Source organism: Gorilla gorilla, chromosome 11 (genome assembly GCF_029281585.2).
Source record: "Gorilla gorilla gorilla isolate KB3781 chromosome 11, NHGRI_mGorGor1-v2.1_pri, whole genome shotgun sequence".
Taxonomy (NCBI): Eukaryota; Metazoa; Chordata; class Mammalia; order Primates; family Hominidae; genus Gorilla; species Gorilla gorilla.
Genome location: NC_073235.2, coordinates 98948990 through 98973412, shown reverse-complemented (window position 1 = coordinate 98973412; position 24423 = coordinate 98948990). Strand labels below are relative to the sequence as shown.

Below are 24423 nucleotides of genomic sequence, written 5' to 3'. Positions count from 1 at the left end.
CCCTCTTTAGGCAAAGTATCCGGGAACGCTTTCAATAATCCATTTTTTCATCGTGACCACACCCTGTGTGTGCGACATGAGTATTACCGTCTTGCCCTTGCAGTTGGGGAAACCGAGGCATGACACTCCCCTATTCAGCTTTCTGGTGGGGTTGAGGAACAGTGTTGTCTGCACGACCTCAGACGGTCTCCTCCACCCTCCGAGACACCTCTAGGAATCCTCCTGTCCTTCGACTTCGCAGAAGGAGAGCAACTCAGGCTCCGCCGCAGCCTCGGGACTCGTCCTCCGCCCAGCCGCACCCGCCCCGTTCTTCCGCACCTTCCTCAGGGAGGTCCCGCTGGCCAAGGTCTGGCTGTCCCTCCTGTCCTCTGCCCCCGCCTCCCTTCCACCGGTCCCCGACGTGCAGGCAGCTCCCAGCCCAGCGTCCCGCAGGGCGGTGCGGGCAGATGCCGCCGAAGCGTCTAGCGGGAAGGGCGCCGGCGCGGCTGGAGGTGAGGGGGCCGGACTCTTCGCTCTCCGCGGACCGGGGCACCGCGGCTGGAGCGGACGCCCGACACCCGGGCGGGAGGAAGGTGGCGGCAGGGAGCGGCGAGAGGGTGGCGACGCGGGCGGGTTGGCGCCTGGAGAGCGAGCGGCGGGGAGCCGGGCGCTGCGGGGCCGCTCGGGGCCGCGCCGCGCTCGGCCACAAACCTCCCGGAGGCGCAGGACCCCCGGCGCCCTCCCGAGCGCGGGCAGGAGCCATGGCTTCGCGCGTCCCCGCCGCCGCTGCTGACTCGACACAATCGGCGGGTCGCGCGGGGGCCGTGGCGTAACCCGGGGGTGGGTGGCGGCGCGGAGCCGCCTCGAGAGCTCTGGGTGTCGCTGGGAGCTACGAAGATGCCAGCACAAAGGCGAGCCGAGACCCAGCCCGCTGCGGAGGGCGGCGGGAAGAGCCGCTGAGGGGCGCGCCGGGCGCGCTCTGCCCCTGCGCCGCGTCTCTCCGGGCGTTTCTCGCGGTCTCGGGGTCGGGGACTGCAGCGCAGAGACTCTCGGCTCCGTGGCAGCGGCCGCAGCAGCCGTGAGCTGCATGCAACGCGCGGCGGCGCCCCCGGCCGCCTTCTTTTTCCGCGGCGCGCACGGACCGGCCGCAGGGCGCCGGGGCCGCGGGTCCGGGCGACTTCGGGGGCGCCCTCCCGCCCCGCGGCCGGGTCCCCACCCGCAGCTTGTGGCGACGGGCGCAAAGCCCAGGTGAGCGCGCGGCCCTCGCCGCAGGTAGCGGACGGCGGGAGGTGGCTTTGTTTTTCCTCCCTTGCGCCCCGGCGCGGTCATTCATTTGACATTTCGGTTTCCGCTGCCCAGAAACGCGGGCGAGAGGCACCAGGATGTGTTGGATGGTTTGGTTCTCCAGGGAAACTGGGACTTTGGGGTCTATTTGAGCATCAATTGAGGGAGAGGACGCTTCATTTCCTTTTTGGTTGGGAATGTGCCGTGAACATCCTCTGCTGGAGCTTGGGGCCTGGAGCAAACTGGGGCTGCAGATTTAGACGTAGACGTTTCCGAGGACGCGCGACTGCAGAGGTCTGACTCTCTCATGCCTTGTCTTCAGTATTAGCAGCGCTCGGGTGCTTTTCGTCGTTTATTATTATTAATTTAGAGAACATCTTTACAGGCACATTTATTTCTTTTAGAGTTAGAAGTCTTTGGAGTCAGTACAGAGAGCTCACAATTAGAGTTACAAGGGTTCAATCGATATTAAACTTCAGGAAGGAAAACATTTGTGATCATTACAGATAGAGGTGGACAGCATGCAAACTTCGGGGGCCTTTAGCTTTTTGGATATGATTTCTGCTTTCACTGTCCTAGGCTCACGCAAACTCTGTTTTCATATATATATACCTTTGTGAAAGTGTGAAACTTGTCTTTTCTGGAGTAGTGTTCTATAAGTTTGTCATTTAGAAGAAGAATATTTTAGTGTAATTAGTAGAGCTCTCCATGTGTTTGTCTTATAAATATGATTTTCTTTTTACTATTTCTCCTATTCCCTCAAGGGTTCATTTCTTCTGTTGCTTTGAGAGAGCTTTTTTTCTTTCTCTTCCCAACAGATGGCTGTAAGTTCCAAGAGGTTATCTTTAAAATGACACACACGTTATCTACAAAGAAAGAAAGATCAGTTATTGACTTTATCTTTAGAGTTATTAAAATAAAAGGCCTAATCTGGATGGGGATATTATTAATGGTGTGAAAATCTGGAGTTTGCTAATCTGTTTGGTCATCAGAAGATTCCTGCCGGGATTGTTTATATAGCGTGGGAGACAGATGGCATCCCTAGCAGACTAGAGAAGCCAGGCATAAAGGGTCATTGTATTCTTCAGAAATTATCCACTTCACTATTAGAGGTGGGGTAGGGTGGGGTGGAGGGTGGCAAAGACATTTTGATCTCTTAAAGGAGACACTGTAACGTTACTATCCAGCAGTCTAACCAGCTTTAATTTTTCTTTTTGTTGAACATTCAAAAAGTCCCAATTGAGCTATTTGTTTTGATTATTTCATTGGCACATTTTGGCTTCGATGTGGTTATGTGAAGCAGTTTATTAACAAAAATGTCTTTGAACTTAAAAATAATCGTGCTGCTTCTGGGGAAAAATCAGTTGCACCTGTCTTAGCTCTTGTATATAAATGGCCCTTTGGACTCAAACCGTCTTCTGGCTGGAAAGACTTTAGTCTTCATTAGTTTGAATCCAGTTTCCTTCACCATCTCCGTGACAGGTGGTTTCCAAATCCCCAGCATTTGGCCGCAGACTCTGAGGTTTGGGCACCATGATGATTTCCCAGCCTAAGACATTCGCTTCACCATCGCCTCTATCACGGTATTGGGCAACATTTGGCAATGAATCTTTATGAATGACTGTGGTGTCGGTAAAGAAATCAAAATCATTCTGAACATTTGAGATAAACCAGCTGGAGCTTTTCTGCGCCTACCACTGTTGTGGATTATCTATGTGTTGTGTAGATTGCAACCAGATCACAAAGCTAGTTTTCCCTCTTTATGAATGCGAAGGAAAATATTCCAGTAAATTAACATTTGCCAGCCACAGGACTAAATTTAATGAAGATTATGAGCAATGTTTGACCCCTCTGAACAGGAGACAAAAAATAAAAGTAAGCACTGGTTCTGTTTCACTTGAGCAATGTGATCTTGGGAGAAAAACCTATATTTTCTTACTCTTTTAAAAGGCTTTTGCAACACTGATTTCAGCCAAAGGCAAAGAAACCAAGGTTGTTACCTATAGTTGAGGACAGATGCTTTGGCGTTTTCTCCTAGATGAATGTGTTTTGCAGGAGAGGTGGCTTTTGGGATCTTCCCAGTTTTAATATGTGCCTACACATCAATGAAATGATCTTGCATTCAAAATGCTTGTTAAGTCTCTATGGTTGGTATCTGTGTAACCTCTAACCAGGTGGCTTTCTCTGTTGTGAAGTGTTCCTTTAAGAGAAACCAGAGGCTTCTCGCCTGGGGCTTGCTGTGGGCCTGGCCTGGATCCACATTCTTGTGCATTGCTGACTGCTTTCTTGGGAAAAACTGGAACCAGTTTTGCTTGGTGTGTTGGACAGGGAATGGCAGCATTGGGTGAAAACCTTTCCAGCTCTGTTATCAAAAGCCAGGCCTGGCCTGAAAGAGGGAGGACTATGTTTGAAGTTTGATTGATTTAACAGAGGCAGAGGTTGCTTCATTATACACAGGATGCCTTTTGTATCAGGATATGAATGAGAGATTAGAAAGGTGACCAGATGCCCTGCTTTGCTTGTGACAGTGCCAGTTTACTCCTGTTGGTTTATCTTAATTATCAAAAGCACCCCCTTTCACATGTAAAAGTGTCCTGGTTTGGGTGATAATTATCTGGTCACCCTAGATATTAAGGAATCCTGAATTTTTTTTCATCACCCCTCTTCCGACACCAGATTTTGAGTCTTGCCTTATTTAAGTCTTTTATTTATTAAATGCAAAGCTAGAAAATCAGAAAAATTTAAACCTGAAAAATATATAAGAAAAAATGAAATAGGAGGAAGGAAGATAGGAGAATGAGATAATTGCTTGTCATCTATTTACACACATAGTGAATAAAATAGTTTTATTCTTAAGTTACTAAGCGTCTGCCGTGGCTGTAAGCCCATATTATTGTCTTCAAGCCCAATATGAATTAACACCTGTCCATATATCTAGAGCTGACACTAATTGGGACAAATCCTGTGATTTGGGAGAGCAGTTTCTACAAAACCTGTTTGCAGGCCTAATGGTTACCATGGCTCTTAGAGGTAGGAATGCAAGTTTCAAGATCTAGTGTCTGGTCGAGATCTTGGATATTTACTGAGATTCCAGAACACAAGTGTTGTTGTGAAGACTTGATTCCACATTCTCTTAGTTTCCAAGCTCTCAGGGCCATGAGGATAATAGGAGGGCTTTTGTTTTCTGTACTCCCTTGTGTCTCCAGTGTTTGGTTTGGGTCTCAGCTTTTCATACAGAGGGGTCGCAGGGAGGGAGAACTGTTGTGTCTGTTCACCACATGAAAATTCTCTTGGGGGTTTGAGATTGTGCAGGTGACCTGGCAAGGGTTTGGGTTCTTTACCCAACTTAGATATATGAAGCTTGTGGCATTTGCTTCTGCAGTAGTTGCTATGCTCCTTTACCAAAGAATTGTGTGTTTGTTAACACAGCTCACTTACTATGTTGGTCAGTGGATGTTATAATTAATTATGGCTGTCACCTTTCCCAAACTCACTCCACTGAAGTCCTCAAAAGCTTGGTCAGCATGTCTAAATAAGAAGAAATTTATTTATTTATTTATTTTTTGAGACAGGGTCTCACTCCGTTGCCCAGACTGGAGTGCAGTGGTGCAATCTTGGCTCACCGCATCCTCTGCCTCCTGGGTTTAAGCGATTCTCGTGCCTCCGTCTCCCAAGTAGCTGGGATTACAGGCACGCACCACTACCATCAGCAAATTTTTGTGTTTTTAGTAGAGACAGGATTTCACCATGTTGGCCAGGCTGGTCTTGAACTCCTGACAAATGATCCACCCTCCTCGGCCTCCCAAAGTGTTGGGATTACAGGTGTGAGCCACCGTGACCGGCCTATGTATCTTTTCTATAAGTAGGATGACTATGTAATTTTAAAAAATCCAGACAAGGACACTTTTGAGAGTAAAATATGGTACTAACTGGAAGGGGCATTAGATCAACAAGTATAAACTGAGACTGTGCCAGGAAAACTAGGATTTGTGGCTATTCTAACTATGACTCAAGTGATAAGCTTGTATATGTATTATATCCATATGATGGAGAGATGTCCTTAGCTTCTTCTAGTCTTGTTCAACGTATATGTGTATGTGTGTGTATGCAATGTATGTATAGATAAACATTGATAATGTGTCTATGGATATGTGAATTGTAGGTTTGAAATAAACCACTTAAGAAGTCCTGGTAATTGGAAATTTATCCCTTCCTTATCTCTTTCATTGGTTGACTTTTTAACTAAACTCTTTGGATCTAGCCTCTCCAAACTTTAAATCATCTCCCGACCTTGTCTATTTTAATACCATTCTATTGATATAATTCTTTTGCTTAAAAACCTCTGCTGGCTTATCATTTTCTTTTTAATTCTCAAAGTAAGATCCATAGGCAGTTTGGTGGTTAGAAGGGAAAAGCAATGAAAAAATTTAATTCATTCATCCATTCATTTATTTGTTCATTCAAGTAATATGTATTGAGCTCCATCTGTGGGTTAGTCTCTGATCTAGGTGCTGGGAATATATCAATGAATAAAACAAAGATCTCTGACCTTGTAGAGTTTTCATTCTGTTGGGGGCAGGCAGGTGGGAGGTGGGAGACAGATAATAAACCAAATAACTAAATTATATATGATGCTAGAAGGAGATGAGTGCTTTGGAAGAAAGAGAAAGTAGGACGGGGTAAGTGTGGTTGTGTAGGCTTCATGGAGAAAGAGACCTTAAGCAAAGAGTTAACAGAAGGTAAGAGAAGTTGCTTAATACAAATACCTGAGGGATAGAGTTGCAGGATGGCCAGTGCAAAGGCCCTGAGAAAAGAATGTGTTTGGATATGTTCAAAGATTTGCAAGATCAGCATGATGGGGTGGAATGACAAGGGGGAAGTCAGAAATGAGACCAGAAGGGTGGTATGGGTGTTGCAAAGCATGTAGGGCCTTGAGATAGGCCATTTAATTATGATTTCAGCAGACATCCCCTTATGTTCTTAAAACTTATTATATTTAAGATTGTGTTTGTGCTGCAAAGACTGCACTGGTGAGTGCGTATAGCTTACATTTTGTTAATGGTCCACTTCATGTTTGTTAATATAATTTTTATATCATTTACTTATTTTTTATTTGTTAAAAGAATATTTTTTGTTTTTGCTGTTCTTAAATTGTATTCCCATTTCACAAAACTAGATAAGTGGTTCAAAAGTAGTTCATTGAAGTGTAAAAATAGTGATGAAAATAGTACTGTAAATGCTACATTTCAGAATACCATAAACATACTTAGAGAACTGAATCCCACTGCATATAAAATGGGAATATGTATGTATAGAGACAAAGGAATCTCTGAGAGTGACAATTTCAGAACAGTAGCTGAAATTGAAAAGTGCAAATGGAAATATGACAGTGACTATCTCAAAACTATTTTTTATTGGACTTGCTATCCCCATTAGGACCAAATGAATCCGTAATCGTTGCCTGTTATGAAACTTTGTCCAATAGTGGCATGAAGCCATGGATGTTTTTGTGTCATTTTCGAACAAAGCACAGTGGCTTCTCTGTTATACTATTGAAGTTTTCTAGGACAAGCACACAATAATGCTTTCCTTTATAAAATTAATGTATTATATGGCTAAAGGTAGGTAAGAGATTATAATTCTATTAGCATCATTAAAGGATCCTTGTAGCAAAATAAGTATGAGTCATATTATTGAAGAGACACTTGGAAAATCAGCTGGAAAGTTAAAGACAAACATTATCCTTAGAGAGAAACCAGAAGTTATTGACAAAACTCCTTTGTCAAATAACATGGTTGGCTGTGGCATAATATCAGTGGAGTGGAGTGTGGAAGAGCGATTACTATCAAGTGCACGCTAGCAGATATTTCACTTTATGGTTGGATGAAACCACCGATGTCATGCAGAGAATGAATCAGCTTTTGGCATTTGTTCAGAAATGAGTGCTCGGTGATGCTTTTGTTCATTTGTCACTGAAAACTTCTGCTATAGGAAGAGTTTTTTTTTGTTTGTTTTTGTTTTTTGGTTAACCATTATTCATGAGAGTGGAAAAGTTGCTCAGGGGACAGAACTGACAGGGTACTGGGCTCAGGTACAGATAAGGTGATGGCTTCATGAAGAAAAGGAGTTGTACTTAGAAAGAAGCCAATCCACATGCTACCCACTTCATGTAGAAGACGTAATACTCTCTGATCTTGAGGAAATACAAAAAGAAACAGTGGAAACTATGGATTCAACCAAACTGTGGCCCCTGTGTCTGTGAGTTTGCGGTGCAAAGTGATGGGCAGTGAGTGTAAGACTGCTTCCCCAAGCTGACGTATGCTAGCTGCATAGTGGAAAGGTGTTTGTGTAATATTTTATCTGTGGAGCGAGAAAAACATTTCCTTATGACAGTGATTAGAAATGATTTGTGTTATATCAAGTGGTATACCTAAGTCATGTGCTTAGCCTGTGGTGAACCGTGGCAAGGACAGAGAGGGAAGGGAGAATTATTAACAAATAAAACAATATGCCACAATCTTAGACTATGAAATTTTTTATTAGAGAGTTGGAAGTTCACATTGACTGTAAATTAAGGAAGTGATATTTTCAGTAATAGACAGCCATTTATATCATAAGCATAGTATCTCTCAGTGACCTGCTAGAAGAATAAGAGCTCAAAGTAATAGAACTTAGACCCGGTAAGTTTTGATGGGGAGTAGACACAAGTGTATATTTGGTATTTGAGAGCATGTAGAGAACCATGGCAGGAGGGACCCAGACTTTTAGGATTTTGCATGAAGATATTGGGTGGCAGGGAGTACAGGCTGAAGGAGGTAGAGAAAACTGTCAGATTTCTCTGACAGTTGGATATGACCTTTCTTAAGTTTTTGCCTTAGGCTTCACTTCATTTCATCCAAATGGACTTCATACTCAAAGGTTTTCAGGACATAATCTATATTGCCATTGGCATAATCTAGAAGAAATGAATGATTTCTTCTGGTCTTATAGTGGTCTTGGATACCCTCCATATAGGCCCCCACCCCTTCCTCCCTCCGTTTTTTCCTCTCTTCTCTTTCTCCTTCTCCTCCTTTGTTCTCTCCTTCTTTAAGCCATTGAGTTGGCATCTCTAAGCTACACGAGCTTGAAGAGCTCATCTTCTGTATCACTGTTACCTAGGTAGATATATGCGCTATTCAGGGAACAAGGGAAAGGAGCCCCTAGGGAAGGGAAGTTCTGTACCTTGCTCAACTAACTCATCCTAATGTCCGATATCCAGCGATAGCATGCATTTAAATGTAAGCCCCATTCTTCAATAAAGACTCATTTCCTTTTTCCCCTCTTTGGACTTTTAATAAAGATGGAATCATTGTCTTTTGTTTAATAAGTCATCCATTGTGATGGCCCTTATTTAATACTAGGACAAAAGTCATTCATGCATTATTCATTGAACCTTATATGCCAGGCTCTATGCTAAGTAATGGGTATAAAAGAGGTTAATAATCAGACATGGCTCTGTCCAGATAAGACAGAATCTAATGGAAAACAGGCCACACAGATATGAATAAATAAATAAGTATATAATTGCAAAACAAATAAGGCAAAAATATTAATGTTTGTTAAATCTGGGTGTTGGTATGTATGGTATACCTCAGTAATATACTTAGGCCACAGTGAATCATGGCAAAGACAAACAAGGAAGGGAAAATTATTAGCAAGTAAAACCATATGCCACAATCTTAGACTATGAATTTTTTTTATTAGAGAGTTAGATGTCCACATTGACCATAAATTAAGGAAGTAATATTTGGTATATGGGCTACTGTTATATTAACTTCTTAACAATATGAACTTCTAAATGTATATTTTAAATATTTCATAAGCAACAAATGAAAAAACCTAGCTGGAATTACATTAAGTGCTTTGTCAAGGTGGGCTTTGGCAGAGAATGTTGTGTAACTGAGACTTCTTTTAGATGGAGTGCTCAGGGAAAACCTGAAGTGTAATTCATCACTTGCCTATATAAGAGGGATGAGGATAATTTGGAAAGGGTTCAGGGAAGAGTAACAAAGATGATTGATGACAGAGTTGAAAATAGCCCTATGAGAACAGTCTTAGAGAACTGGGGATGCTAAGCAGCAATGGAATGCTTAACCTAATGCAGTGATTTAGGTTTTTTTTTTTTAATTTATAGGGAGTTTTACACATCCACATTCTCTTCACTTGTCTGCCATGGTCAACAGCAGGCAAGACAAGTGATTCAATTTAGAATTATGGGTTGGAGAAGAATCAGAATTTTGTTCTGCACTTGAGGAAAAATTGGAAAGGATCTGAGAGGTAAACTAGTTTAGCCTTTCTGTAAAGAAATATCTCTTCAGTGTTTTTAACAGGTGGTCATCAGGTTTTTAGGAGATAGTTTCCATGCTTCCTCCACTAAAAATAGGGTGATGGTGAGTGGGACACTCTAGTTTACTTTAATTAGACAGGTCTTCTTCCTGTCCCATAAATACCCTAGACTCATCTCCACCTCAGTACTTTTACCACAGGAAGCAACTCCCACCTGGAATGCCCACCACTTCTACTTACTCTTTCAGGCCCCAGGTCTCCATTGCCCTTCTGTATGCAATTTAAAAACAGTGGTTTTTGTCATTTTTCCCACCTCATCCTTCTGAAGAATATGCCATTCCTGGAATTCAGTGTAGTTTCCCTTGTCAGTGATTGACAGTAAGAGTAAGGGTGGAGTAAGTATCTTATAGGAGGAGTTGGGAGACAGTGTGTTTAGCCTTCCACCCAGATGCTGATATGCTACCCTCTTGGGAATCACTCATTTGTAGCAATTAAAATCTTAATCATCTGCTGTTTTAGGTGGTACACTAGTTATTGTTTTCCGTTAGTCTTCTTGCCAACTAGATTTTAAGCACTCTAAATATATGGAAACTTGGCAGATGCCCCTGTGTAATGCCCAGTATTGATCACATAGTGAATATTCAATAACCAGTGCCTAATGGCTAAAGGAACCATCTATTTCTTCTTCATGGACCATTATGAAGGGTTGTTATTTGTATAGATCAGATATTAATTGACACAGGATACTAAAAGATTAACATTTTGGACTTTTAAAATGTCAGAAAGTCAAGTCTTGGAGACCTAGTTCATTCAGATAATTCTCATCTCAGAACTTTCTTCCTTCGTAAGTCTTCTAACTCCTTGCTATTCAAAGTGTGGTCCACAGTCCAGGCAGCATCAGGATCACCAGGGAGCTTGTTGGAAATGCAGAATCTCAGGCTCCACACCAGACTTATTGAATTTGAATCTGCATTTTTAAAAGATCCTCACATATGTTGGATGCACAGTAAAGTTTGAGAAACATCGTTTTAAATCATCAGAACTCAGAAATTTAGGAGTATTTATCTTCAAAGAGAAGTAAGTGTGGAAATGAAGATTTCATCAGTCTATGGATGAGATCCTCAGTGCCTTCTGCCATGTGGTCTGGAATTTTGCTACTTCATATAGGAGCTTGCCAGGCCGGAAGATACCTCTGCAGGAGTTCTCTGGGGTACTTCAGGTATGTAGGTGATATTTAGGATTGGTGATTACGGGAAGAAGAAGCAGTTGTTGGCATGAGAAACTAGGAGAGGTTGTCATAAATAGAGGAGCATGGCAATACGACCCTAAACGAAGAGATCGCTTTATGATTGGACACAACTTCTAACTCCCTGGACATGGACTTGTCTCAAACTCCAGTACCTCCAGAGCCAACAGGTCATAAATGAAACCAGCTGGATGTGTTGTGCATGGTAGCCTTGTGGAGTGGTGAGGATCATGGAGAGACACACTTCATCAAAAGGAAAGGCAGTGTCCCCACTTGGCTCACCTTATTGTTGCCACATGGGAATTTGGACCCACCATGGCCAAATCTTCAGATTTTTCAAGTGAAGCTAAACTTAATTACATGTAAGTTTGTATGTAAAACATCTCTTGGGTGTAATTTATTGGTTAAATATACTGTTTTCAGAACAGCTCATGCCAAACGAAATTCATGTGCTGTTGTGGTGTCTGTGTCTGGTTCGCAGTACCTGTTCTGGATCAACTGATTGTATGAGGTGGTTTTGATACCTGGCTTCTTCAGTGCAGGGCACCAGACACAGGTGTTATGGATCTCTACCAAGAAAATGAAATAAAAAGACGTAAAAGAAGGGAGCTGTATATGCTTTGATGGCCTGATTTAAAATCTGTGATAATCTGAAGAACCTCAGTGGTGTTTGAAGAAAGGGTTAGGTGCCTAAAGGAATAAAATCCAGGTTTTGTAAAAACAGTAAGCAGGTGTTGAGGCAAGGGCAAGGAAATACAGAAACAGAAAGTACTTGGCATCCTCAAGCTAGGATCACACACTGCAACAAGGCAGTCAGGGCAAGGATGCTGGACCATAACTGGAACCTTCTTGTGCTAGAAGAGAAGTGTAACCGTAGCTAGAATTTGAGTTAGTTTATCTTCAGCATCTGGTTATTGAATTTGGTGGCTACTGAAATCGAATTTTGCTGGATTTTCAACTGAAGTTTGTTGTGGTAAAATTACATATTTTGAGAGTGAAAACCAGGCGAAGAAACCAAAATTCTTCCTAATGATTTGCTACTTATTGTATTTGTTAAAGACTAAATTTCTTCAGGGTAAGGATAATTTATTATTATTATTATTATTATTTTTCGAGATGGAATCTCACTATGTCACCCAGGCTGGAGTGCAGTGGCACAGTCTCAGCTCACTGCAAGCTCCGCCTCCTGGGTTCACACCATTCTCCTGCCTCAGCCTCCTGAGTAGCTGGGACTACAGGCTCCCACCACCACTCCCGGCTAATTTTTTGTATTTTTAGTAGAGATAGGGTTTCACCGTGTTAGCCAGGATGGTCTCGATCTCCTGACCTCGTGATCCACCTGCCTTGTCCTCACAGAGTGCTGGGATTACAGGCATGAGCCACCGCGCCCATCCATGGTTTATTTATCTTTACATCCCTAGCATCTATCATAGTCCAAATCAATGAATGTTTCTTGACCTGAACTGATTTTAAGACAAAATAAAGTTTATTTTCTATCTTGGAAGTCTATCTGTAGGTGTTCATTTTCCTAACTAAATTTTAAAAAACAGCTTTATTGAGATATAGTTCACATACCATAAAATTCACAATGTTAAGGTGTATAATTCAGTACTTATTATTTTTATCTTTTATTTTTTATTTTTTTGAGATAGAGTCTCACTGTATCGTCCAGGCTGGAGTTCAGTGGTGTGACCTCGGCTCACTGCAATGTCTGCCTCCCAGGTTCAAGTGATTCTCATGCCTCAGCCTCCTGAGTAGCTGGGACTACAGGCACATGCCACCGTGCCCAGCTATTTTTGTATTTTTAGTAGAGATAGGGTTTTGCCGTGTTGGCCAGGCTGGTCTTGAACTCCTGACCTCAAGTGATTCTCCTGTCTTGGCCTCCCAAAGTGCTGGAATTACAGGTGTGAGCCATCATGCCCAGTCAATTCAGTACTTTTTAGTACATTCACAACAGTATGCAACCATCACCACTATCTAATTCCTGAACCTTTTCATCACCTCTAAATAGAAACTACATACCCATTAGTAGTTACTTCCCGTTTTTCCTGCTCCCAAACTCTTATCAACCACTACTCTAGATTTGCCTATTCTGGACATTTTGTATGAATGAAATCGTATAATATGAAGTCTTTTGTGACTGCATCTTTCACTTAGCATAATATTTCTAAGGTTTATGAATGTTGTAGCATGTGTCACTACTTCACTCCTTTAAATGACCAAATATTTCACTGCATGAGTTTTGTTCATTTTGTTTATCCATCCATCAGTTGATGGACAATGAGGGTGGTCTCATTTTTCGGCTATTATGAATAATGCTGCTATGAACATTTATGTAAAAGTTTTTGTGTGGATGTATGTTTTTAGTTCTTTTGCATATATATACCTAGGAGTAAAATTGTGGGCCATATGGTAAATCTGTGTTTTGAGGACCTGATTAACAGAAAGTAGGTGCAACATTTTATATTCTAATCAATGATGTATGAGAGCTCCAGTTTCTCCACCTCTTTCCCACTTTTTTTTTTTTTTGCCATTGTAGCGGGTGTGAAGTTGTGTTTCTTTAAGGTTTTCGTTTGTATTTCCATAATGACCAATGATGTTGAACATTTTTTCATGTGCTTATTGGTTATTTAACTATTTATCTTCTTTGAGGAATTGTCTATTCAAATTCTTTGCTAATTTAAAAAATAGAGTTGTCTTTTTATTGTTGAGTTTTAAGACTTCCTTGTATTATGGATACTAGACCCTTAAGAGATATATGCCTTGCAAATATTTTCTTCTGTTTTGTAGATTGTTTTTTCACTTTATTGATAGTGTCTTTTGAAGCAGAAAAGTTTATAAATTTAATGAAATCCAACTTACCTTTTAAAAAATGGTTCCTTGTGCTTTTGGTGTTATAACTGTCCTTGTTGATCTTTAGTTGTTTTATCCATGAGGAAAAGTGGGATATTGATGTCTCTGACTATTGTTGTCCATTTCTCCCTTTAGCTTTGTCAGTTTTTGTCCATGTATTTTGCTGCCTTGTTGTTAAGTGCGTATATGTTTATAATCATTATGTTTTCCTTTTCAATTGATCCTTTTTATCATTACAGAATATCCTTCTTTGTCTTAAGTAACAATTTTTGTCTTAAAGTCTATTTTGTCTGATACTAATATTATCACTCCAACTCTTTTTTTGGTTGCTGTTATCATGTTGTATTGGTTTGCCAGGGCTGTCATAGAAAGTACCACACTATGGGTGACTTACACAACAGAAATTTATTTTCTTGCAATTCTGGAGGCTGGAAGTATAAGATCAAGGTGTTGGCAAGTTTGGTTTCTTCTGAGGCTTCTCTCCATGGCTTCAGGTGGTCACCTTCTTGCTGTGTTCTCATATAGGCTTTCCTCTGTGCATGTATGTCCCTGGTGTCTATCTGTGTGTCAGAATTTCCTCTTCTTATAAGGACACCTGTCAGATTAGATTAAGGTCTATACCAATGGCCTCATTTTAACTTAATTACTTCTTACAGGTTGTATCTCCAAATTTAGTTACATTTTGAACTACTTGGGGTTAGTACTTCAATATATGAAGTTTTTTTGTAGGAGGGCAATTCATCCCATAACACATGGTATATATATTTTTCGACTTAAAATTTTTATTCTATTTTTATCTCTGATTATACAGTATCTCTTGTAGACAGCATATAGTTGGATCACTTAAAAAGTATTTTCTGCCAATTTCTGCCATTTGACTGGATTGTTTAATTTACTTAAACATTTAATGTAATTACTGATAATCAAGTAGCATTTATGTCTGTCTCTTTCCTGTTTGTTTTCTACATGTCTTCTACTTGTCTTGTAGAAGAGTTCCTGAGTTCCATTACTGTCTTATCTTGTGTTAAATATATATTTTCCAGTGTACCATTTTAATTCTCTTGTTGATATTTTTCTGGAGGAGGAGATTTTCATAGGTGTTTACTCCATAATTCCTGATGTTACTGTTATGATATTTTTTGAGTTATTTTCTTAGTAGTTGCTCTGGGGATTACAATTAACTTCTTTACTTAAAACAACCTAGTTCAGATTAATCAACTTAAATTCAGAAGTATATAAAACTTCACTCCAATACTTCACTTTGCTCTCATTGTAATACAGATTACATCTTTATACATTATAAACCCGTGACTACACTTTTTAAATAATTGCTTTATGCAATTGTCATTTAAATTAGATAAAAAGAAAGGGTGATAAATATAAATATATTTATCTTCTCTGTGTAGATAGCTTTACCAATACTCTGTTTCTGTGTGGCTTTGAGTTAATGTTTGGTGTCGTTTTTATTTCAGCCTCAAGGACTCCTTTTAGTATTTCTTGTAGGATGTGATGGTGACAGATTCTCTCAAGTTTTGCTTATTTGAGAATGGCTTAATTTTGCCTTCATTTTTTGAAGGATAGTTTTTCCAGTTATAGAAGTCTTGGTTGACCTTTTCTTTCAGCACTTTGAATTGTTATACTACTGCCTTTTGGCATCCTTGGTTTCTCATGAGAAATCAACTGTTATTTTTATTCAGGTTCCCTGTACATGCTGGAATATTTTTTTCATACTGCTTTCGTTTCTCTCTTTGTGTTTTGACATTTTGACTATGATGTACCTTGGTGTGAATCTTTTTTAGTTTATCCTGTTTGGAGTTTGTTTGAGCCTCCTGGATACATAGATAATGGTTTTCATCAAATTCAAGAAGTGTATGGCCACTAATCTTAAAAATATTCTTTCAATTTCTTTCCTCTTTTCCTGGAACTCCCAGTGTGCATATGTTGCTTTGCTTGTGGGTGTTTCACAGGTTTCTGAAGCTCTGTTAATTTTTCTTTGTTCTTTTTCTTTCTATTCCTAAGACAGCATAACCTCAGTTGATATATCTTCAAGTACACTGATTCTTTTTTATGCCTGTTCAAATCTACTATTGAACCCCTCTAGTGAATTATTCATTTCAATTACTGTATTTTTCCACTCCACATTTTCTTTTTGGTCCTTTAAAGCTTTTTTCTTTATATTGATATTCTTTGGTGAAGCATCATTTTTATACTGTACTTTAATTCTTTAGACATGATTTCCTTTAGTAATTTGAACCTACTACATAGCCTATGTAAAGTCTTGGTCTGATATGTCCAACACCTAGGATTTTTTGATTGCCTGCTTTATTTCCTGTGAATGGGCCATGCTTTACTGTTTATTTGTATGTCTTGTAAGTCTGTTGAAAAGTGGACATTTCAAGTAAGATAATGTGACATAGATTGTTCTCCCTCCCCAGGATGTGGTATTGTTGCTCTTTGTTGTTGTTTATTTATTGACTTCAGAATGAATTCTGTAGTCTGTATTCTTTGTCATATGTAGCTACTGGAGTCTCTGTTTGGTTATATTAGTGGTCAGCTGATGGTTGAAAGAGATTTCCTTAATTGCCTTGGACTAGTAAATCTCAGTCATTGCTGAGAACTCTGTGTACATGTTGGGGGCATACCTTCAACAATCAGCAAGACAGTTCACAATTCTGCCTTAGCCTTCACTTACTGCTTGCACACATCCTCAAGGTGAGCCAGAGATTAGAGCCTTCTTAGGTATGTCTTGGGTATGAGTACATACATGTGGCGTTCTAGAGCCTAAGGAATATGTCAGAGCTTTGCAAAGACCTATATGGACATCTCATTCCCCAGATCTTTCTTTTAAATTTTTTCTTTTTGCCAGTCTTTCCCCCAACATCAGGTCTAATAGACCCTTTTTCTTTGTTAATATCAAAGCCTTAAATAGATGACTAACATTATTATATTTAGTAAAATTTAATAAATGACTTTTTAATAAAATGACTAATTTGCAAAAGTAAAAATAAAGGTATAGTGGAAAAACAACATAATTAGAAGTTATAATAAAAACTTAAGCACAGCACACCTAATTTTTTCCTTATATTTTTCTGGTTTTGAAGGCATATATATTCCAATTGGGCAACATTCTGTGAATGCAACCAGCTTCTCCACATGTGATGTATATGAACCTGGAACATATCCACCTTGTAAATACTGATTCTGAGATTCAAATATGTCCCTAATAAGTTCTAGCCTATCATTATCTCTTTTCCTTCTTCTTACACTTGCCTTGATAAAATCCGTTATTTGCATCATTTTGAAATATTTGATGTATCATAACTTTGTTGAAGAGTCTTCAGCCATTTTCCTTCCTGTATAAGTGGAAAACATTTTTATTCTTAGATGATTGAAAACTAGATTGACTGATGAATCCAATGGTTTATTTTTATTTCTACATCCATTTCCTTTTTTTCTAATAAACCTTTTTCCAGCTTTATTGGGTTATAACTGACAAATAGAAATTATATATTTATAATGTGTATAATTTGGTGTTTTGATATGTGTATACATTGTGAAATGATCACCACAATGCTTGTTAACATTTGTTATCTCACATGGTTATCTTTTTTTTTGTGGTGAGAACACTTAAGATCTATCATCTTAGCAAATTTGAAGTATACAATTAGTGTTGCCAACTATAGATATCATGTGGTATGTTAGATTTCTTGAACCTATTCATCTTGCATAACTGAAACTTTGTATGTTTGACGAATATATCCCCATTTTCCCCACCTTCCCAATTCCTGGCAACCACTGTTCTACTCTGTGCGTCTGAGTTGGACTGTTTTCGATTCCACATATAAGTGAGATCATGCAGTACTTGTCTTTCTGGACTATTTCACTTAGCATAATGTCTTCCAGGTCCATTCATGTTGTCACAAATGGCAGGATTTCCTTCTTTTTTAAGACTAAATAATATTTCATTGTACATACATGTACAGTCATGCATCACTTAATGATGGGGATAATTTCTATGAAATGTGTCATTAGGCAATTTAGTCATTGTGTGAACATCAAAGTATGTATGTACACAAACTTAGATGGTATAGCCTACTACACACTTAGGCTATATGGTATATATGGTATAGCTTATTGCTCTTGGGGTACAAACCTGTACAGCAGATTTGTACTGAATACTGTAGACAATTATAACACAATGGTAAGTATTTGTCTATCTAAACATATATAAACACTGAAAAGGTATAGTAAAAATATGATGTTATAATCTTATGAGACCACCGTTAATATAGTTTAGATATTTGTTCCCTCCAAATCTCATGTTGAAATGTGATCCCCAATGTTGGAGATAGGGCCTAGTGGGAGGTTTGGGTCCCACTCATTTATGAGGGGGTGGATCCCTCATAAACGGCTTGGTGCCCTCCCGTTGGTGATGAGTGAGTTATTGCTCTGTTAGTTCATGCAAGAGGTGGTTGTTTAAAAGAGCTTGGCAGCTCTCTTGCTTCCTCTCGCCATGTGACACACCTGCTCCTGCTTAGCCTCCCACCATGAGTAAAAGTTTCCTGAGGCCTCACCAGAAGCCAAGCATATATTGGTGCTATTTGTGCAGCCTGCAGAACCATGAGCTAAATAAACTTATTTTCTTTATAAATTACCCAGTCTTATGTATTCCTTTATGGCAATGCGAAATGGACTAATACAGCTGTCATCTATGCAGCCCATTGTCTATGTTAAATGTAATTATGTGGCTCATGACTGTGTGTATATTTCTATATACATACACCATATTTTCTTCATTCATGTATTGATGGACATTTGACTGTTTCCATACCTTGGATATTATGAATAATGCTGCTTTGAACATGGGAGTGCAGATGTCTTTTTGAGATACTAATTTCATTTCCTTGGGTTATATACCCAGAAATGAGATTGTTAGATCATATGGTAATTCTATTTTTAATTTCTTGAGGAACTTCCATATTGTTTTGCACAATGACTGTACCAGTTTACATTCTCACTAAGTGTACCAGAGTTCCATTTTCTCCAAATTCTTGCCAATATTTCTTTTTGATAATAGCTATTCTAAAAAGTGTGAGGTGATATCTTATTGTGGTTTTGATTTGCATTTCTCTGGTGGTTAGTGATGTTAAGCATTTTTTCATACGTATGTTGGCCAATTGTATTTCTTTTTTTGCAAAATGGCTGTTCGGGATCTTTGCCTTTTTTTTTTTTTTTTTTTTTTTGAGACAAGGCCTTGCTCTGTTACCCAGGCTGGAGTATAGTGGTATGATCATAGCTCACTGTAAGCTTGAAGTCCTGGGCTCAAGCAGCAATCCTTTCACCTCAGCATGTGGATATTTAGTTTTCCCAACACCATGTATTTAAATGACTATCCTTTCCCTGTGATGTGTTCTTGGCATTCTTGTCAAAGATCAGATGACTGTAAATGAGTAGATTAATTTCTTGGCTTTTTATTCAGTTCCTTTAGGCTATATGTCTGTTTTTATGCTGGTACCATACTGTTTTGATTAATGTAACTTGGTAATATGCTTTAAAATTAGGAAATGTGGTGCCTTTAGTGTTGCTCTTTTTGCTCAAGATTGCTTTAGCTATTAGTGTTCTGTGGTTCTGTGTAATTTTTAGGATATTTTAAAATTTCTGTAAAGGATGCCATTGGAATTTTGATAGGAATTTCATTGAATCTGTAGATCATTTTGTGTAGAGTGGACATTTTAATGTTATTAATTCTTCCAGTCCATGAACATGGATGTCTTTTTATTTGTCTGTATCTTTAATTTTCTTCATCGATATTTTATAATTTTTGATGTACAAGTCTTTCACCTCTTTGGTTAAGTTTATTCCTAAGTATTTTATTCTTTTTTTTTTCCTTCTTGAGACAGAGTCTCACTCTATCGCCCACACTGGAGTGTAGTGGTGCTATCTCTGCTCACCGCAACCTCTGCCTCCTGAGTTCAGGCAATTCTCCTGCCTCAGCCTCCTGAGTAGCTGGGATTACGGGTGCATACCACCACGCCCAGCTAATTTTTGTATTTTTAGTGGACACGGGGTTTCACCATGTTGGCCAGGCTGGTTTTGAACTCCTGACCTCAAGTGATTTGCCCGCCTCAGCCTCCTAAAGTGCTGGGATTACAGACGTGAGCCATCGTGCCTGGCCAAGTATTTTGTTCTTTTTGTCGCTATTGTAAATGGGATTATTCTCTTAATTTCCTTTTTGGCTAGTTTGTTGGTTGTGTATAGAAACACCAGTGATTTTATAATGTTGATTTTGTATCCTGGAACTTTTTTTTTGAAATGGGGATCCCACTGTGTTGCCCAGGCTAGTCTTGAACTCCTGGGTTTAGGCAATCCTCTTGCCTCAGTCTCCCAAGTAGCAGGGATTACAGGCATGCACCATCCTGTCTAGCTGTTTATTATTTCTCACTGTTTTTTTTTTGTTGTTGTTGAGTCTGTAGGGTTTTCTATGTATATGATTATGTTACCTGCAAACAGAGATCATTTTACTTCTTCATTTATGAGTTGGATGCCTTTTATTTCTTTTTCTTGTCGAACTGTTCTGTTTCACCAGCCTCTTGTTTGCCACAGCTGGTATTGCTGCCGAGGCATCCGCAGTGTTCGGCAATTGCAGCTGATTGTTTTCAACACATGCTGTGGGGATACGGCTTTTCCCATTGAGTGGGCACTGAGTCAGGTCCTATTAAGACAAGTCCTGAGAATAGGGCTTTTCCAGCTAACTGCCAGGTCATATAGTGATAATTTTCTCGGTTAGGGCCTTTTTGAGGAGCTCCAGACCTGTTTGCTCCCTTGTCCATGCACTCTGCCAGAGTGCTGTTTTCCATAGTTACCATGGCTACAAGGATCTGGGTTTTCAAGGGTCCTGTGATGCTGGGGAGAGAGTGATGGAAATAGGGCAAAAAATTAAAAAAAATAAAGCACACTGTCCTTACTGAGACTCAGATATTTTTCTTGAGTAAATCATCTTCATAATGTTCTAAGCCTATTTTTGATTTCCAGAGTTGTGAAAAAGTTGATTTTGACATTTTTTTTTTTTTTGGTCAGCATTCTTATTGCTTTTATGGAGAAACAAATTTCTGGGGGTCTTTATTCGGTCATTCTGAAAGTGTTTTCCCCTCTTACTGAATTATAAAACTGCCTGCCACTCTCCTGATGTTTTATTTGATTGTTTTCTTTTTTAGATCTTGAAACATGGTTTGTATTATCGCATCTCTCATCTTTGTCATCTGTTTTTCCACCCCTCTTCTCCCATAGGTACATACTTAAAGAAAAGTCCATGTGTAGATTTTAAAAGATTTTTAATTTGGTAAAATACATGTCTTAGTCAGCTCTGACTGCTATAATGGAATACCATAAACTGGGTTGCTTAAACAACAGATATTTACTTCTCACAGTTCAGGAGGTTGGACAACCAAGATCAGAGTGCCAGCAGGGTTGGGTTCTTGGTGAGGGCCCTCTTTCTGGCTTATAGACAGCTGTCTTGTGGCTGTGTAGACACATGGCAAAAAGGGAGCTAGCTAACTCTGTGGCCACTTCTTATAAGGATACTAATCGCAGTCATGAAGGCTCTACCCTCGTGACCTAATTACCTCCCAAAGTCCCCACCTCCAAATACCATCACATTGGGAGTAGGGTTTCAACATGAATTTGGAGGGGGCAAGCACAAACATTTAGTCTATTGTAACATATACCATAAAATTTGCTATCTTAAACTATTTTTAAATGTACAATTCAGTAATGTTAAGTACATTCACACTGTTATGCAACCAATCTCTAGAACTCTTTCATCTTGCAAAACTGAAACTCTGGGGCATGGTGGCTCTTGCCTGTAATCCCAGCACTTTGGGAGGCTGAGGTGAGTAGATCGCCTGAGCCCATGAGTTTGAGACAAACCTGGGCAATACAGTATGACTTTGTCTGTACAAAAATTTTAAAAATTAGCCAAGCATGGTGGCACACGCCTGTCATCCCAGCTACTTGAGAGGCTGAGGTGGGAAGATCGCTTGAGTCCAAGAGCTGGAGGTTACAGTGAGCCGAGATCATGCCACTGCACTCCAACTTAGGCAACACAGTGAAATCCTGTCTCAAAAAACACAAAACAAAAACTTCTGAAACCCTGTACCCATTAAACAAAACTCCCTGTGTCCCTCTTCCATCAGTCCTTGGCAGTCACTACGCTACTTTTTGTCTCTGAATTTCTGAATCTGATTGCTCTTGCTACCTCATATAAGTGGACTCATACAGTATTTGTCATTTTGTGACTGGCTTATTTCACTTAACATAATGCCCTCAAGATTCTTCCATGTTGTAGTATGTGTCAGAATTTCCTTCCTTTGTAAGACTGAAATATTTCATTGTATGCATATACCACATTTTTTTTGTTCATTCATTCCTTGATGGATTCTTGGGTTGCTTCTACCTTTTAGCTATTGTGATTAATGCTGCTATGAACATAGGTGTACAAACATCTCTTTGTGACCTTGCTTTCAATTCTTTTGGGTGTATGATTGGTTTATTTTTGCTTCGTATGGAAGCATCTACAGAAATACCCAAGTTGATAATTGATTTTTTTTTTTTTTTTTTTTTGAGACAGAATCTCATCCCATTGCCCAGGCCGGAGTGCAGTAGCATGATCTCGGCTCACTGCAACCTCCGCTTCCCATGCCTCTCGTGCCTCAGCCTCCTGAGTAGCTGGGATTACAGGTAACTGCCAGCACGCCCGGCTAATTTTTGTATTTTTAGTAGACTTGGGGTTTCACCATGTTGGCCAGGCTGGTCTCAAACTCCTGACCTCAAGTGATCCACCCGCCTTGGCCTCCCAAAGTGCTGGGATTAGAGGTGTGAGCCACTGCGCCCGGCCTCAACTTGATAATTTTTTAATAGGCCAGTAAACTTAATGATTTGCTCAGATTTTGTTATTTTTGATACATTCTTCAGTAGACACAACTAAGTATTGTTTGCTGTTTATTCCCAAACATTAGACATTACCTCACTTGTTCTCTTGTGTTTAAAGTGATAAAGTTTAAACAATTTTAAATGACACAAAGCCATGTCAGGGATTAGGAAATGAGTACATTACAAAATTAAATGTAATCTGACTTCTGATTCCTAGTTGAATCCTTAAACTGCTGTGCTTTGTTATTATTTTTGTCTAAAGGAAGAGTATAAGGATAAGAAGTATTGTAGTTCTTTTGAATAAGCAATTAACACAGCATTTCATAGTCTAAATTTCATTGATAAATTAGTAGGTTATTGGGGAAATATATTTAGGGAAAGAAAGTTACAGTTTTAGTCATTGAGATAGATGTGAGTGGCCATATGTTCTTTGAACATCAGGGAAACAAACTCAAATACCTGCACTGCACAAGCAGGTAACATAAGTCCGTTAAGCAAATGGGGTGAAGAGTCTGGCAAACTGGACCTCACATGCACTTTCTAAAGGGACAGCTTCTACTGGCTGTTGCTGGTTATTGTCCTATGATACTAGCTAGATATGCCAATTTTTCAAGAAAAATCAGAAATAATAATTTTTATGTGAAATCTTTTTATTTTGAGAAGTGAGCAAATAATTTATTTATTTCTATTTTTAAATTATACTTTAAGTTCTAGGGTACATGTGCACAACATGCAGGTTTGCTACATAGGTATACATGTGCCATGTTGGTTTGCTGCACCCATCAACTCGTCATTTACATTAGGTATTTCTCCTAATGCTATCCCTCCCCCTACCCCCCACCCCATGACAGGCCCCAGGGTGTGATGTTCCCCACCCTGTGTCTCAAGTGTTCTCATTGTTTAATTCTCACCTATGAGTGAGAACATGCAGTGTTTGGGTTTCTGTCCCTGTGATAGTTGAGCAAATAATTTAAACATTTCAATAAAATACTGTGCTGCCCAACAAGATAAGTTTGCAAGCTTGATTTATGACTCTGACGTCGATAAATTTGTGAATTCAGAGGGTAGCTGGTTTGATAGGTGCAATATAAATGATATGTTCATTATAATCTGAGATAATTGACTAAAATGATTATGGTAATTACATTTCTCGTGTTGTAAAGTACCATAAGGATCATCTAGTGTATCCATTTTATTTTATAGTTAAGAAAACAGGACCTTACAACGTTTAATGACTTTCTGTGTTTGCAGTCATATCTATTGAGACTTTTAGAACCATAAAAGCAAGCTAAAGGGTAACAGTGCCAGCGCCGCCTTCTGAAAATGCATTTGGATATCTCTTGTGTCTTTTATTTTCAGAAACAAGATATTGCTGTGTTGTCCAGGCTAGAGTGCGTTGGCTATTCACAGGTGTGATCATAGCGCATTATAGGCTTGAACTCCTGGGTTCAGGCATTCTCCTACCTCAGCTTCCCAAGTAGCTGGGACTACAGGCACGTGCCACCATGCCTGGTTCTTGTGTCCTTATTAGTAATAACTTGGGTTTATATAGCACTTCTCCATGTGCCTTCACATATAGGTGTTATTCTCATTTGGTCACAGAAGAAACTGAGTCCTAAAGAAGTTTTGTAACTTGCTTAAGTTCACACAGCTCATTTATGAGAGATAGTGTGTTCATTATAATTTATCCTACAGCCTGGTACATCTTTGAGTATGATAATTACACTGGGACAATAGGCACAAATCGGGGGTCCTGGGAAGTCTCATATAGAGGGTCCCCCTAGTGATGGAACTGATGTTATGATCTA

General features: G+C 39.6%; 1 protein-coding gene across 6 annotated transcripts in view; it reads left to right on the top strand.

The window, feature by feature from the left end:
• Window positions 1-213: 213 nt before the first annotated feature.
• Window positions 214-24423, top strand: part of HECW2 (HECT, C2 and WW domain containing E3 ubiquitin protein ligase 2) — a 393499-nt gene continuing 369289 nt past the window's right edge. The window contains exon 1 of one of the 6 annotated variants that reach the window (XM_055379315.2): window positions 214-491. The gene's annotated coding sequence lies outside the window, so the exon portion shown is untranslated. Of the gene's footprint in view, window positions 573-1014; window positions 1558-24423 lie in introns of those variants that run through there. The other 5 variants (XM_055379323.2, XM_063695060.1, XM_055379322.2 and 2 more) reach the window with 5 other exon arrangements.